A 13862-nucleotide genomic window follows, 5' to 3' on the forward strand; every position below is an offset into this window, starting at 1 on the left:
TCTGTTACGAAACTACTATTAAATCTACATTAGTCGGTACGAAGATCTAGACATACAATGTCTTTCATATTTTTTCAATAAATTGTCTTCGCAACATAAAATAAAGTTTTAACGAAACAACACCTACAAACCTAAGCCTTGAGACATCGGTAAAATGCATAGTAGCTAATCACCATATCGAAGAGGAGAAATGAGCTCGTATGGGGAAAATCGGCGGCGTATTCGCGGGCATAGAACGATCGAGATATCGGGTAGGCCATGGAAGTAGGTCAACGTCGTGTGGGCAAGACGGAGAACCAAGTTCAGGGGCGAACTGCAGCGCCGTGCCCGAAGCACACGGACTCTCCTGGTGGCTTAGGTTAGGTCTTCTCACTCGTTCTTTCTCCAACGTGCATACCTCCCTCTCGAGAAGGAGGCGCAACGCGCACGCGGACACGATGGAGCGAACAGAGACGGCGGAGGCGGTCTAACGGACTTCTCTGGTCTGCCTAGTTTTATTTTTCCACTGGACCCGGAGCGTGTGGCCATTCGTTCCGTTCCTCTCTCGCACTCGTCCTCGCACACCACCACCCGGTTGGATACACTTCTACACGCGGCTGCCGCCGTCGAAGAGGGAGAGAGTGGCGTTTCACGACATCGTTCTCGTTTTCTCTTTCTCCCCCTTGAAACGATCTTGGCCTAGGCGCTTTCTCCGTGGCGAGAAAAAAGGGGACGATCCCTACAAGTAACGTTTTCGGATGAACTTGGCCCAGAAATGGCCCCCAGTGGAAAGTGCAAGTGAAACCTCTCTCTCGAAAGAGAGAGCCGTCTATCGTTTCATCTTCCACTTCCATTTGTTCCTCTAACGTAGTCACATTTCACGTTCTATCCAGCGAACTCTATGAGTTCCTCGATACGATAGATTGTTCCGCGTGAACGTGAACTCGCTCCATTTCCTTTCTTCATCTTCATTGCCGTAAGATCGTTCTTAGTAAATTGCCTAAGGCGAGGGAATCGTTAGCTCTCAGGATTACTCACGGTATCTTTTCCTATGACCGTTTCTACGAATCCGATCCATGCGCAGATCGAATGGACAAAAAGACGGAGTTCTGGCGTCGCGACCTCGGCGAAATCGTCGCGAAGGCCGTTCGACACGGTTCGCGCAGCTGGTTCGCAACTGGACGCCGGAAGATATATTGTATCGATTAGCAATAAAACGCGCACACCGTTCGCGAATAAACGGCACAGACAACTAGGTTGCTAGGTAGGTGGGTGAAGTAGGTAGAACGTAGGTAGCCGGTAACGCGTCACTCGTCTCTCTGTTCCGCAGCCCAGTGTATATGTAAGTACATAGAACTCGCGCGCCTTTTATCGTTCCAAGTGTTTCGAAAGCAAGCGAAATGCTTCAGCAGTTGTCAACTGACGTTTACATCGTCTTGTATGTTTTCGGCGATAACTGGCTGATTTTATCTACGTGTAAAGATATATAGGTGTTATTAAACGTATGGAATGGGCTTGAAAGGAGGGGTGTCGATTCCACGTGGAGGTCACGCGTCCCTGAGGATCGCGGCTCCAGCCAGGGCGTGGTTTCTTATGCAGTTTTTACCCGCCTAGAATGCACCAGACGACCTTCGCTAGGATCAGGATATTCCGCTTCTATGACTCGCTCCCTCGTTCTGCTGGTTCACCTCACCCACCGCGCCCTCATGACATCCCATAACCACTCTCACTGCGCGATTTCGCTCCGCGCTGATTTTCCTTTCTTCTAATCGTCCAACGATACAAATATAACTATGTTAATGATATCGGCACCTGTCCATTCTCTTTTAGATGTACTACAATTCTATGAAATTCTACGAAACGCGTACAAAACATGTGGAAGTAACAACGGTACGTTTTCTCTTCTTTTGCAGAGAGACCAGCAACAACGTCACTGCCGTCCGAGGAATCCGGATCGTTGCGCGATCGAACCGAGCTCGCGACCGCGATCCATGCCCCTCGATAGAAGCAAGGAACACAAGAATGGAAGCTTCGCACTGCCATGGACATCAGTCACCTAGTCGCTGCTGCTCTTCGTTCGTCGTTTGTCGAGCAAGCAAGTGAGCGCGAGGACTGGATGCGTTTAAACCGTCGAATCTCGCCGTTGCACCCGGCGGTCTGCAGGGTTGTCCGTTTCGACGCGCGTTCGTTTAACTTTCAGCCGCCCTTTCATTTATAGCGCAGGCGACCTTGAAAATGTTACTATTTTTTTTATTACTATTATTATAATTATTTAAATCGTAATATTAAGGGGCACTAAGGCACCGTTATAAATAATATAAATATATATAATATAAATATGTACATGTATGAAAACGTAGGTGCGGACGAAGGATCCTAAAACACAATGACTGCGAACTTCCGCATCCCGTATCTCTGCTACCGCTGGAAAATTGTTGTCATTACTCTCCGATAGTTACTTGGTTACTGTAAAGACACACTACATACCCACACATACAGATACACCAACAGACGCGTTCAAGTACACGCGATGTACTTACACACACACATACACACGCACACACAGAAGCATACACTGGCCGTACAAACACCAGGACTAAACGTGTATCCAGTTGAATTTACTAAACGTTCGTCGGCTTGTTCGGCGGATAACGTGTATCCAGTCTGATTGCATTTAAAAGCAGAGTAGAACGTGGCCAAGCACGTTTTAGTAAATTCAATGAAAAATGTTGTTCTTTCCGTATGTTACTGCTACCACCGCTATTACTACCGCCACTATATCGTCGCCTGTTACACCGCAATTACGCGCTACCAGTATACTACTTATTCGCCGATATAGCCGTTACGAGACGTAAACACGGCCATTGGAAAAATACATGTTGTCCCTCAATTATAGCGAACGATTCCAATACTATTGAGTTTCGCGTTTTCGAGATCGCTGGTGACCTGGTTGATCGATCATGAAACTCTACGATACTAGCGGACAAAGAAAAATGGCAACAACCTGTTCTCTCTTCGACCCTTATATTACGAAATTATTCTTATCCTATTCTCTCTAGAATATATTTATTATGAACCAAACAACAACCGACTGTGTCTTCTCTTATCCTGTTTGCCTCCTACCCATGAGAAAATCTCTGGCATCTAACGAGTTTAAAAAACTATCATCGGGGAATAGCGATCGTTATCGGATATCTTGACGACCAAAGTTTTCGAGCACAATGGTACACGGTCACCAGTGAGTCGAACGTACCGAAAACGAACGAGGCTCGACGAACGAAGTAAAGAATCGAGAAGAAAAGGGAAAGAACAAAAAAAGGATTCTTCGATTGCCTATTTTTCGTTGAAATTGCGCACACGAGTGTTCGTTGACCCGTTCCTCTACTCGCGCTCGCGCTACGTGTTCGTACGAGCTGCACGCGAGAGAGAATGCGCCTCAAAGCACGACGGCCGGCCAACAGGAGCGCGGTTTTCTCTCTTACCGCCTCTCTCCTTCTCCCTTTTCCCTCTGACACTGTCTCTTTCTTTCCACCTTTCTCTCTGTCTGTGGTCGTCAGGAAGCAGTTACTGTGCGGCCGCGTGCATTGTTACACATAACTTCTTTCCATCCTCGGCGTTGTAACGCGCGCGATCCGCGCGTTTTCAGCCACGAACACGCCGCGCGCTTTGCATTCCACGCGCACACGTCGCGGTTTTTCGCGGGCCCGTCCCACGATCCCGATCGTTGACGTTTCCACCGAGTGGCGACTATTGTCATTGTTCCGAACTTCGTCTCGACTACGACGTTTAGTTACCGTGATCATCCGTGAAGATGATTCTCTTGCGGCGGAACGGAATTATACAAAGAATCGGAAGAAACTTTGGTGTCGAATTCGACCTGCTATATACGATTAATGGATTTATGGCACGGATGGTAGAAACTCTGTATGCTTTGCAGAATATAAAATTATAAACTTTTGATATCGAATCGAACCTACAATTTATGATTATGAATTTTATGATTATGAATTTAAAATTAAACGATTTTGACGTCAAATTTGATCCGTAATCTTTGATTATTCTCTCGAAGTCACTTTTTTTTTATAACAGTATCGCATAAATAACATGTCAATCTATCGAGCGTATAGAACTCCATTACCTCTGTTTGCTTGGTTGATGCAATAAACCCGTTTATAGCAGTGATTCCTTAATTGCCTCGAGCAATGGCTAAATGAAACGCAAATATAATAAATTACCTACTGAAATATCAGTACACAATGTTCCAGAGTTTATAAACCCAGTTTATACACTCGACAAATTTTAAATAATTTTTTTCTTGTTTTCCTTTTTGTCAGTTTCTGTATCTCGTACGATCGTTAAAGCCCGTTATTTACTTGATACACCTTAATTGTATCTATTGGAGCGACGTTGTGTTAATATTATCTTTACAAGTAGCGTCGTTATCAATGATATTGCGTTATTTTCACCTCGATCGCGATTAACGTTACGTTCGATTGTTCAAGCCGCGTTAACGATCTCTCCTCGGACCTGGACGTTCCACTTGGATGTCCTGCTCTCCTCGCCTCTCCTCTTCCTGCTCCGCTCGGTACGGATCGCGATCGCACGTTGTAAAACAGAGAAGCGAAGCGAGAAGAAGCGGCAAGCCGAGGAGAGAAAGACGGAGAGAGGAAATCGGAAGGTTTGCGTTGTATGTAGTTACGGCGAGAGAAAGGAGAGATAGCCGAATGCATCGACAAAGCGAGAGAGAAAAGAGTGCAGTACGAATGCGGGTTCGAGCGAGAGAAACAGAGACGGACTCGCTGCACACAGATTCTATACACACATATCCATATAAAAAAAAATATGAGTAATATATATATATTTTTCTTTTTTCGTATTTTTCTGTTCGGGGTCGAATCGTGAGGAATGGGTCGGGCGGAAGTTTACCGAGAAATGGTTCTGGTAAAGTTCTACGTAACGCGATAAAATCGTAATTTAGTTTCATAGGACCATGAAGTTTGAAGTAAAAGTTAAGTGAAAGGAAAGCAGGAGGCTTCCTATGTTTAACGTTGATATAGATTGCTGAAGTTGCGGTAATCATTCGCGTGGAATCCTGGAATATGCAGTTTTGTCGCGCATTGAGCGCACGTGAACACGTGCCAACGTGTATGTTTCCCCGTCATGATCCTCGTGACCTTTCTGTGGAACGCAACGATCGATAGATCGATAAGTTTGTTACCGGAGGTTACGCCAGGAAGACCGTGTTCACCATTTTCGCTGCTAATATCCAATCTATCGTTCGGTTAATTAGCAACGAGCCTGCGATACAGTCAGTTCATCGTCCATGGAAGCGCACCCTTGGGTTATTTTACTTCTTTACCATCCTAGATAAAGAAAATAGTGTATCTCTTTCCTTATCGTTTACACCTTGTTTCTCCTCGTTTTCTTGTATAATAAACTACGAGAGGGTAGAAAAGGAGAAAGAAACGCGACGACCGATCAAACGTCGTTGTTGCTTTCCTCTTTCCTCCTGCCACTTTTTCTCTTCGCGACCGCTTCTTGCGCGCCTCTAGCTGGCCTTCGAGATGGAAATATTTTCGCTGATCACGCTCTATCGCGATTGAGTCATTTCTAAACGGGGTACATTTCTTCTTTCCTTCCTTTATCGATACTTTACAAAAAAAGAATATTTCCATACCCTCTAAAATAGTACTTAATCATCCATCTCGAATATAACCCTAATCGATAATTATATCGTATTAGCAATAAATCAGCGATCGTATCGTATCAACGATAAACCTTTCGAAGCTTAATTATGACTCGGCCTCGGCATCGATGTCGAGGAAGGCAGAGTAGACGAACGAGCTGAAAAGGCAGCATATCGGCGAAAAGAATCGCTAAATCTCGAGCACGTGGCGCTGGCGGTCGCCGTGGGCCACCCTTGTTGCCCGATAAAATCGCATGGAGGCGCGAAAGGGGTAATTTTTACGGGCACCGCGACTAATCGCAAGGGATCGCCGATCGGCGGCGCACCGGGGCACGTGGCACGCACTCTCTTCTCTCTTTTGTTTTTGCAGACCTCCAGGCGACTCGGCACTAGGTTACTGGGTTCTCTTCTCGGGTTGCCTCCTTCCCCTTCGTCTTGCTGCCCCCACCACCAACACCCGGCCAACTCCCGGCGCTCTTTCCCTCGACCCTGACGGTGTGGACGCGGCGAACCGAGGTATACCCCGGATATGCGAGATGCACCTTTGCCCGCGCTGACATAACGTATCGGGTTATTTCGCCACTGGCCGAACCTGATCCTTTCGCAGCTTTTCGCCGCCACCAAACGACACCCTGCTTTTGTTTCGGCCCTGGCCTCATTGTTAGTGACACGGAATCGGGGGAAAAGTTTAGTCCGTGTTTAACGAATGACAAATTGAAATTGTCTCTGATCTTGATTCGTTCGTTCTAACCACGCTTCTGTACGAATGTTTCATCAAACGTAACTCGATTTAAAAGTCAAAGAAATTGGAATAAAGAATGTACCTTATTTACTTAGATCGGCCGTTTCGTTTACCATTGGACAATAAAAAATAATAAAAGAATAAGTAGCATTCTAACGAGCAAAGTCGAGGCCCCGTCCTTGACTTCCGGCAAGAAATGGCTGCGTTTTTCCGAGCAACGATTCAGGAACTGGCGTTTCTCGTGAATGTTCTTGTGCCGTGTTCAATTGCGAGACAATGAGAAGAAAATTCGAACAGCCTTCCCGAGATAGTTGAAGTCGATCGCTTTAGAAGCGAAGCTTCCAATTGTCTACGAAAATTCTCGCCTGTTTTGCGTACGTGTCAAGAAAGAAGAAGGTCGGGGAGGGAAGAAAGAAGCGGCAGCGTTATTTTTAACGGTCCCAGGTAGGTTCCAATTTTTCGCGATCCCGTTAGGGGACCCTGTTCAAGAAAAAAGACAAATCCGTGACCTCGAAGAGCGCAGCGAGGTGCACCGTAAACGCATAAATACGAAAAAGAAAAGACGGCGGAAATTTGCAAAACGACGACAGAATTACGGTTCGCGACCTTGCGTCGTCCATTTCTATTCGACCATTGATTGTTTCTTTTTCTCCTGTCCTTTTTTCGAGGAAGGCAAATTTTATGCGTCCAGACACGCGCTGTCGCCTCTGCTTTTGCTCCTTCTATTTTTTCTTTCTTGCTTTCCGCGTTGCATTCTCCAGAATATCGACTTTCGACGCTTAGCATTCCACAGCGGTACCAGTTCTCCTCGTTTGGCACCGGAACGAGGTGATAAACCCGAGAAAAGAATCGCCCCCGTGTAAACCAGGATCTTGCTCCTCCTAAAGCCTGTATCTTTGTTGCTCTCAGTCATGTTCTTCAAGAAAAGCTTTTATACACTTTCAAAAATACCCTATTGTCCAATTCACTTTTGATTTTCTTTTCTACCTGCGATAATAACAGCAGGGAACGATCGATTAATACTATTCTGGTACCGTGGAGAAATGGAAAGGTGAGCGCATTATGAAAATGATCGCATCTAGTAATCGTATCTGCAGCTGAGAAAAACAAGCGAAATATGAACAGTTAATTTTTTTCAAGCCTGCATACCATAGTATATGATTCACAATTGGAGAAATTTCCAAACTTCACCATTTCCAAAATTCACGGTGTTGTAATAATCATGACGCCCTGCAACCAATTATCTAACTAGCAACTAAAGAATCTACCACGAAAAAGGTACCTAAGTAGTCGAACCTTTCCACAATTCAATATCTTCTTACCAAGTACGTTTTACCATATTTACAATTTCTGGGCCCCGCTGACTTTATTGCAGGACAGCTGAAAACATGAAGTTTTGTTTGCTTCCAAGACAATCGAATGCGCAAGGAGCCCTCTGTTGCGGAAACTCGTCGCCTATTTCATTATTCTTAAACGTAAGAATTGAACCCCGGCAATATTGATTATTTTAACTACAGTGTCGTAAACAGTCCAATTCGTATTGCAGATTTTTAAAATAATATCTAAAGGACAATGCTTTTTACTGAGACTTAACAAGGGGTAGGTTTGCGTTGAAGCAGTTTATTGATACACAGTTGTTCGTCGACGTCGAGGATTAGGGCTAATGACAGCAATTACCATTCTGCATAAAGCAGTAGAAAATACGAGGGACAGTTGTTTAAGACGAGTGTTTTTACTACAATTATGTGAAATAGTGTTTTACGACGTTGTTGTTTAAACTGAAATAAAATAAGGTTTAAGTTTCGTACAGGTAAGGTTGAAGGTTCGGTTTTATTATTGTGCCATCGTCCCTTTCACACGCTTATTCTCCATATTTTTCCTGGGAAATATCGTATCCGAATTAATTCCCAAAAAACGGCGTCCACTCCCAACTGAATGAAAAAATAGAACCAGAAGGTTTCCCAAACGTAGCACTCGTGAGAAAACCAGACAGGCCCTCGAAACGCGGAAGCTGCGCGTAGATTACACGGATCACAGTTAGACGAGGGTTTCAAGGAAGCAGGCGAAGAAGAAGCGTGAGCGGGACAACAAAGAGGAAAGAAAAAAGAAGGGGGAAATGCCGCAACTGCATCGCCACCACACACCTCCAGGGGCAGCTTGCTGGCGAGCTGACCTAACGGGACCCTCGTAACCGCCCCATCGCGTCGAGGGTAGGGGATCAAAAAAAGTTTTGATGAAAAAAAGAGTCCAGGTTAGCTTCAACCCTTCCGCATACCAGCGGTGGAACAGCCGTTTAGAAAGTAGAGAGATTCTTACCTAGCCATCATCAACCCCTTCTACCATTTCCCTTCAGCGTCTTTCTTCTGCCAGATTTCGTAGCTTCCTATTCCCTCTTTCTATTTTTTTTCTTCTTCTTTCTTTTTCCTTTATTTCTTGCGTCGGACGTTGGTTCTTCAAAATCACGGACCAGCTACTCGAGAACCAATTCCAGCATCTTCACCAGGTGCCTGGAAATTCGCCGGCTGCTTACACCCGTTTCCTGCATCTTCGTAAACCAAGATGGTAGGAGGATTGAAAGCAATTACGATAAAGTAACGTTTAAAGAATGATTGCGATAGCTCACCGAGGCAACAAGGAAATTAATCGAATCAATGCGGCGATCGTGCGAATATGATTTTCATTCAGAGTAACGGAGTTTTTATGGAATACGGAAGGTATTTACCTCGTTTTTGCATGCAACGATCGTATATTATTCCTACTCCGTTTCGCATACTTTGAGTTAATTCGCAAATTACCAATCATTTCATCTGTATCGGAAATATCGACTGTGGAATAAAGTTTCTTTCATCAGTTTGTTATTCAGAACAAATCCTGTATATCGGACGAAAAATTCGGATTATCGTTACACTCGTTTGATCGATCAAACGTTTTTTCCAGACAAATAGGGTGTATTAAAAGAAATTGATACACCTGCCAGAGTAACATTCTTTATCGCTAATATTTCTTACGGAGCAAAGGCACGTAAGAAGAATGATTGTTCTCAAGATCGTTCGAAGGTCTCGTTGCGCGTCACTGCAACATTGCATAAAGCAAAAACGCACGATCGAAGAAATCGATGACCTAGAAGCCTGATAAAAAAAGGTGACCTTATAGACAATGGCTTATGTTGTTCCTGTAGCAGTTACCTCATCAACCCAAACAATATCTTTTACCAATGTCCCGATATCGAATTCTAATCCCAAAGTTGTAAACTACAGTAAAACGTTTAGCCTGGATCGACCATCCCAAACGTGACAAAGCGTCCAGAGATGTTTCAAAGGGAAGAACATCGATTCCACGCTCAATCGTGTTCTCCTCGACTCATTTACACCTGTTTGGCCCTGTTCAGCTATCTGGTCGATCGATAGCTGTGTGTTCGAGAGACACAGGTGCACTTAACTCGTCCACGTTTGTCACGTGATCGTGAAGAAAATGCCGCGCACCTTTGTCCGCTCTTTTATCCTTTGCCGTTTCTTCGTTCGTTTTCCTGGGCTTGTATGGTGCGGTGTCACGCAAGAGTGTGTATTTGTGTATACGCGCCGCTCATTCGTCTTTTCCCGGCGTCCACTCCATATCACTTTCGGTTTTAAGGAAGCCTCCCGCGGCGTCCGCGCAGGAATGCATGAAATCCGTGACGGCACCACGAAGGAATCTCCCTTTCGAATCGTCGAGGACGTAAACGCCCGCTCGCGGGCTCCCTCTTCCCTTTCACGCTGATAAGATTGCTCCGAAGCAACGAAAAAACGCTCGTGTATCGACTACCTACATCGTTTCCACCCTCTCCATCCCGTTTGCCACTTTTTCAAGGTAATCAACGAGGCCGGCTTAAAATGGTCACGGTAGAAGGTTACAAAATACTTCCACGTTGATAAGATTGTATGGAGGAAAAAGAAACGCACCCTAATTTTCGACCCCGAGAACTCGCGCAATTACGATGTTTACGAGACTCCATGTAATATACGTTTCTTCGCCGAATTTTTTCAGCCGAGTTTCAACCCTTTTATGATATACCCGGCACAGGAGCGATTCGGACAAATAACCATAAAAGACAGTGTTGCACCCTTTTTCAATTAGTATAAGATAGGATTATTTGAGTCAGATGGATATTCGAAACAAGTTGAGTAATAATTTGCCTTGTAATTCGCCAAATTCGGTTATCAACGATTTTTGAAGGATCCACTACTTAATTCGTTATCGATGATACGATATTTTGTTTTGTGGAAATTATCCTATCTTTATTTTTCCATCATTCTTCGATACATCGTCGCAAAGCGCTCGTAAAAGGGGGAGTTTTGTCGAATTTGAATTGTTACTGAGGTGGATTGTTATACGTGTTATTTTATTAAAGAGACGAGTGATGAAATTGTAATAGTCAGTGTATATTAAAATTACTTTAAATATAAGTACAGAGATAGTGTATGCCAATCGTTATCGTCGCTCGCTATTCGATTGTATGTCTCGCTATAACGATTCGCTATAATGCTTACTATACTCGTCGCTATACTGATTCTGATTGTCTCTTAGAGAGCACGTTCGTCTATTTGCGTCGATCGGCGGGCTTACAAAAAATTCAAATGCAACTCTGGTTGACGATTACAAATAACGGAGATAATGTTTTGTTCAGAGTTCGTTTACTTTTGAAACTAGCAAATCAAAAAAATGTTGACACTCCGAAGCACAACAATATGAGTCACTTGCGATTCGAATCTTTCATTGACTCATGTGCCGCTACATTACCACCCCTAATCAGTGTCGTCGGCGAGTGGTAGTGATAGAACGCGAAGAAAAGACGAGGCACGTTCGCTCGTCGACTCGCTGACCCTTGAAAATATGCGGATAAGCAGAGGAATCCTCCGGTATTCAAGCCGGCTCAACGTTTCGTGACGCATCGATGCTCAAGCGCGGCGCGCTCATCCGCCGGATAGAACCGCATCACCGATGAACTGTGCAACGAGCTTTAACACCGGCGCCTTAATTACACGCTGTCCTGTTCGAGCGCTAATCGCCGCTACTTATATACCTATGTTGTCGAAACGAGCCTCGAGGATAGGGTTGCCACGTCGCGTATTAGCCGTTTCGCCAGAACCAACAGTTTCGAGAAGAGAAAGACGGCAACAAGTTACGCGAAATGACGTGTAAGACGATAATTATTAGAATTTACGTGCGTTCATGATCGATATCTTAATCTGCTATTAACGTTTGTGGCTTAGGAGAAGAAAATCTTTCAATTAAAGTGCGTAACAGTTGATCTTTGGATGGGACAACATTTGCGAAACGTGATCTCGTACAAAATCATTAGTATGCTTCTGGTTGCGCGTACCAACCATAAAATGGTCAAGTAAGATGTAAATATATAAACTGGGAAGGTCATTCACCAGATGCTAATATAGTAAAACACTCGTAGTATACCATATTATGAGAGAGTTGTATCGTCAATTAGGGAATAAACAATTTCGGAAAAACTTTGCAGGTGAAGCTTCATCATCGTCCATCGTTCCGCGTATCATTCGACATATCGTTGGTGGTCCTGAAGCTTCTAAAGGTTCTATAGAGGAAGCAGTCGGACGACATTCATCGACCGTAGTCCATTTAACGAACACGAAGCCTATTGATTTCGAATGCAGCGATTGCTAACCGTCCGTGTCGTATCGTCTAGACGCTTCCGACGCGATTGAATTCATTTCGCGCGCGAAACCGCCGATGAATGGACCATGTATTCGGATCTGAATGAACCTACTTTCAGCTTCGATCGATATGATCACCAAAGTATCGTACGGAAAGTTTCCTTTTTGCCGATGTATCCTTAGTAGTGGCGATGTTAACGCAAGCGCAGGAGCGTCAATCGCGTTTTTGTCCAACGATATTGCGTTCTATGAACTGTTGCAATGATCGAGGAGAGTCTGAAAAGCTAGTATCCCTTTTACCAGCCGCGATTTCAATAAATTCCGGCTCCAGCATCATCGAGTTTCGTTAATTAAAATCGATCCAAGGAGAGACGTGACGTAGCAAGTCGGCGCATCGATTAAAATAATAAATTCGAATAATTGCGTGACGCGTATCAATCTTGGTCCATTAACGGGAGCCGATATTTTATCGGAATGTCCGCGAGGCGCGATCGATTACGCAAGAGCGAGCTCTCGCGTCTGAAAAATCCCTGGCGAAGAATGCAATCGCAGCGGATCGCCAACGACACGACGGAAAACAGAGACGGAACGAGAACGTGAACGAAAGAAGGAAAGAAACGGCACGGGGAAAGAGGAAGAACCGGCTGGATCGAAATCGAGAACTGGGAGAAAGGAAAAAAGGACGAAGCAAGGACAAGGAGGATGTATCTCCCTCCTCCTTCCTTTCCTCTAGTTTCTTCGTATAGGAGCACGGCAATTCCATCGTGGTCAGATCCTAGGTAAGGTCGTTACTCACATCGGGAACCAAATAAATTCATGTCCTTTCGCAACAACGAACAGCATCGATGCCAATCGGGCAGGCAGACGACTGAGGGCGTAGGGCAGTCGTAGAACAATATGGTAACCTCTCATTTCATCCTCGTCAGAAGAACGTATCGAAGAGGGCTCGATCTTCGACGAGATAATGCACAACCGATCCGCAAGGACCATGGTCGAAGTGACAAGTATCTCTATCCTGCCGTCGATTTGTAATGTGAAAAGAGAACTCGAGTTCTGTCGGTTGGTTTTACGTAAAGTTTATGAGCAACCCTTCGACGAAGCTCGGAGAATAGAGTCGTTAGCGGGTTGTCAAACCGCGGAGATCTTGCATCATTTCACTTTTACCTGTGTTGCATTTCCCTCGAGGGTGCCCCTTTCTATTCCTGTATCTTTTTTTCTGCTCCTTTCACTTTCTCCGAAACCTAGTTCACCTCTGTTCCTTTGCCGCCCTTAGTCATTTCTTTTTTTGTTCTTCGCCTTCTTCCATCCATTACTTTCTTCGTCGAAGGGCCACCTTCCAAGCGTTCGTTATCGACCATATCGGATCTAAACCCGCGAAACAATAGACCACCGAACTGTTTTCTCGCACCTGTCGCTGTTACCGATCTGGAGAGATGAAAAGAGTGACCTCGTTAAGAATTTGACAAGAATTCTAAAGGTTACTCTTCAAGTACCATCGATGATTGCCAATAAATGGGATTACTATACCGAACACAACTTAAATTTATGAAAGAAATATTAATTTTCAAACCTATAACCTTCCATTCTCTACAAAATCTCTACCACGATCTACGTCTTTAAGTTTATATTCCCAAAGCATCAACATTGTAGCTTCTACGAGTATCGAGAGATTCTACTCGACCAATCGACCCGCTCGCCAGTCGACGACCGTTCGCTTCCAGCGAGCGCCGTTCCAGTCGCAAATGTCAACCGTGGCAGGAGGGAAAACGCAGCCGGAGGGAAGGAAGAAAAA

At 44.7% G+C, this 13862-nt stretch overlaps 1 long non-coding RNA gene across 1 annotated transcript; it reads left to right on the forward strand.

The window, feature by feature from the left end:
* The first annotated feature begins 316 nt into the window (after window positions 1–316).
* Window positions 317–4223, forward strand: LOC117230681. The gene is made up of 2 exons (XR_004492819.1): window positions 317–1321; window positions 1893–4223. It is a non-coding gene; the product is annotated as an uncharacterized LOC117230681 (long non-coding RNA).
* Window positions 4224–13862: the final 9639 nt, after the last annotated feature.

The sequence above is a fragment of the Bombus vosnesenskii genome, unplaced genomic scaffold (assembly GCF_011952255.1).
Source record: "Bombus vosnesenskii isolate JDL3184/JDL3185 unplaced genomic scaffold, Bvos_JDL3184-5_v1.1 scf7180000013267, whole genome shotgun sequence".
Taxonomy (NCBI): Eukaryota; Metazoa; Arthropoda; class Insecta; order Hymenoptera; family Apidae; genus Bombus; species Bombus vosnesenskii.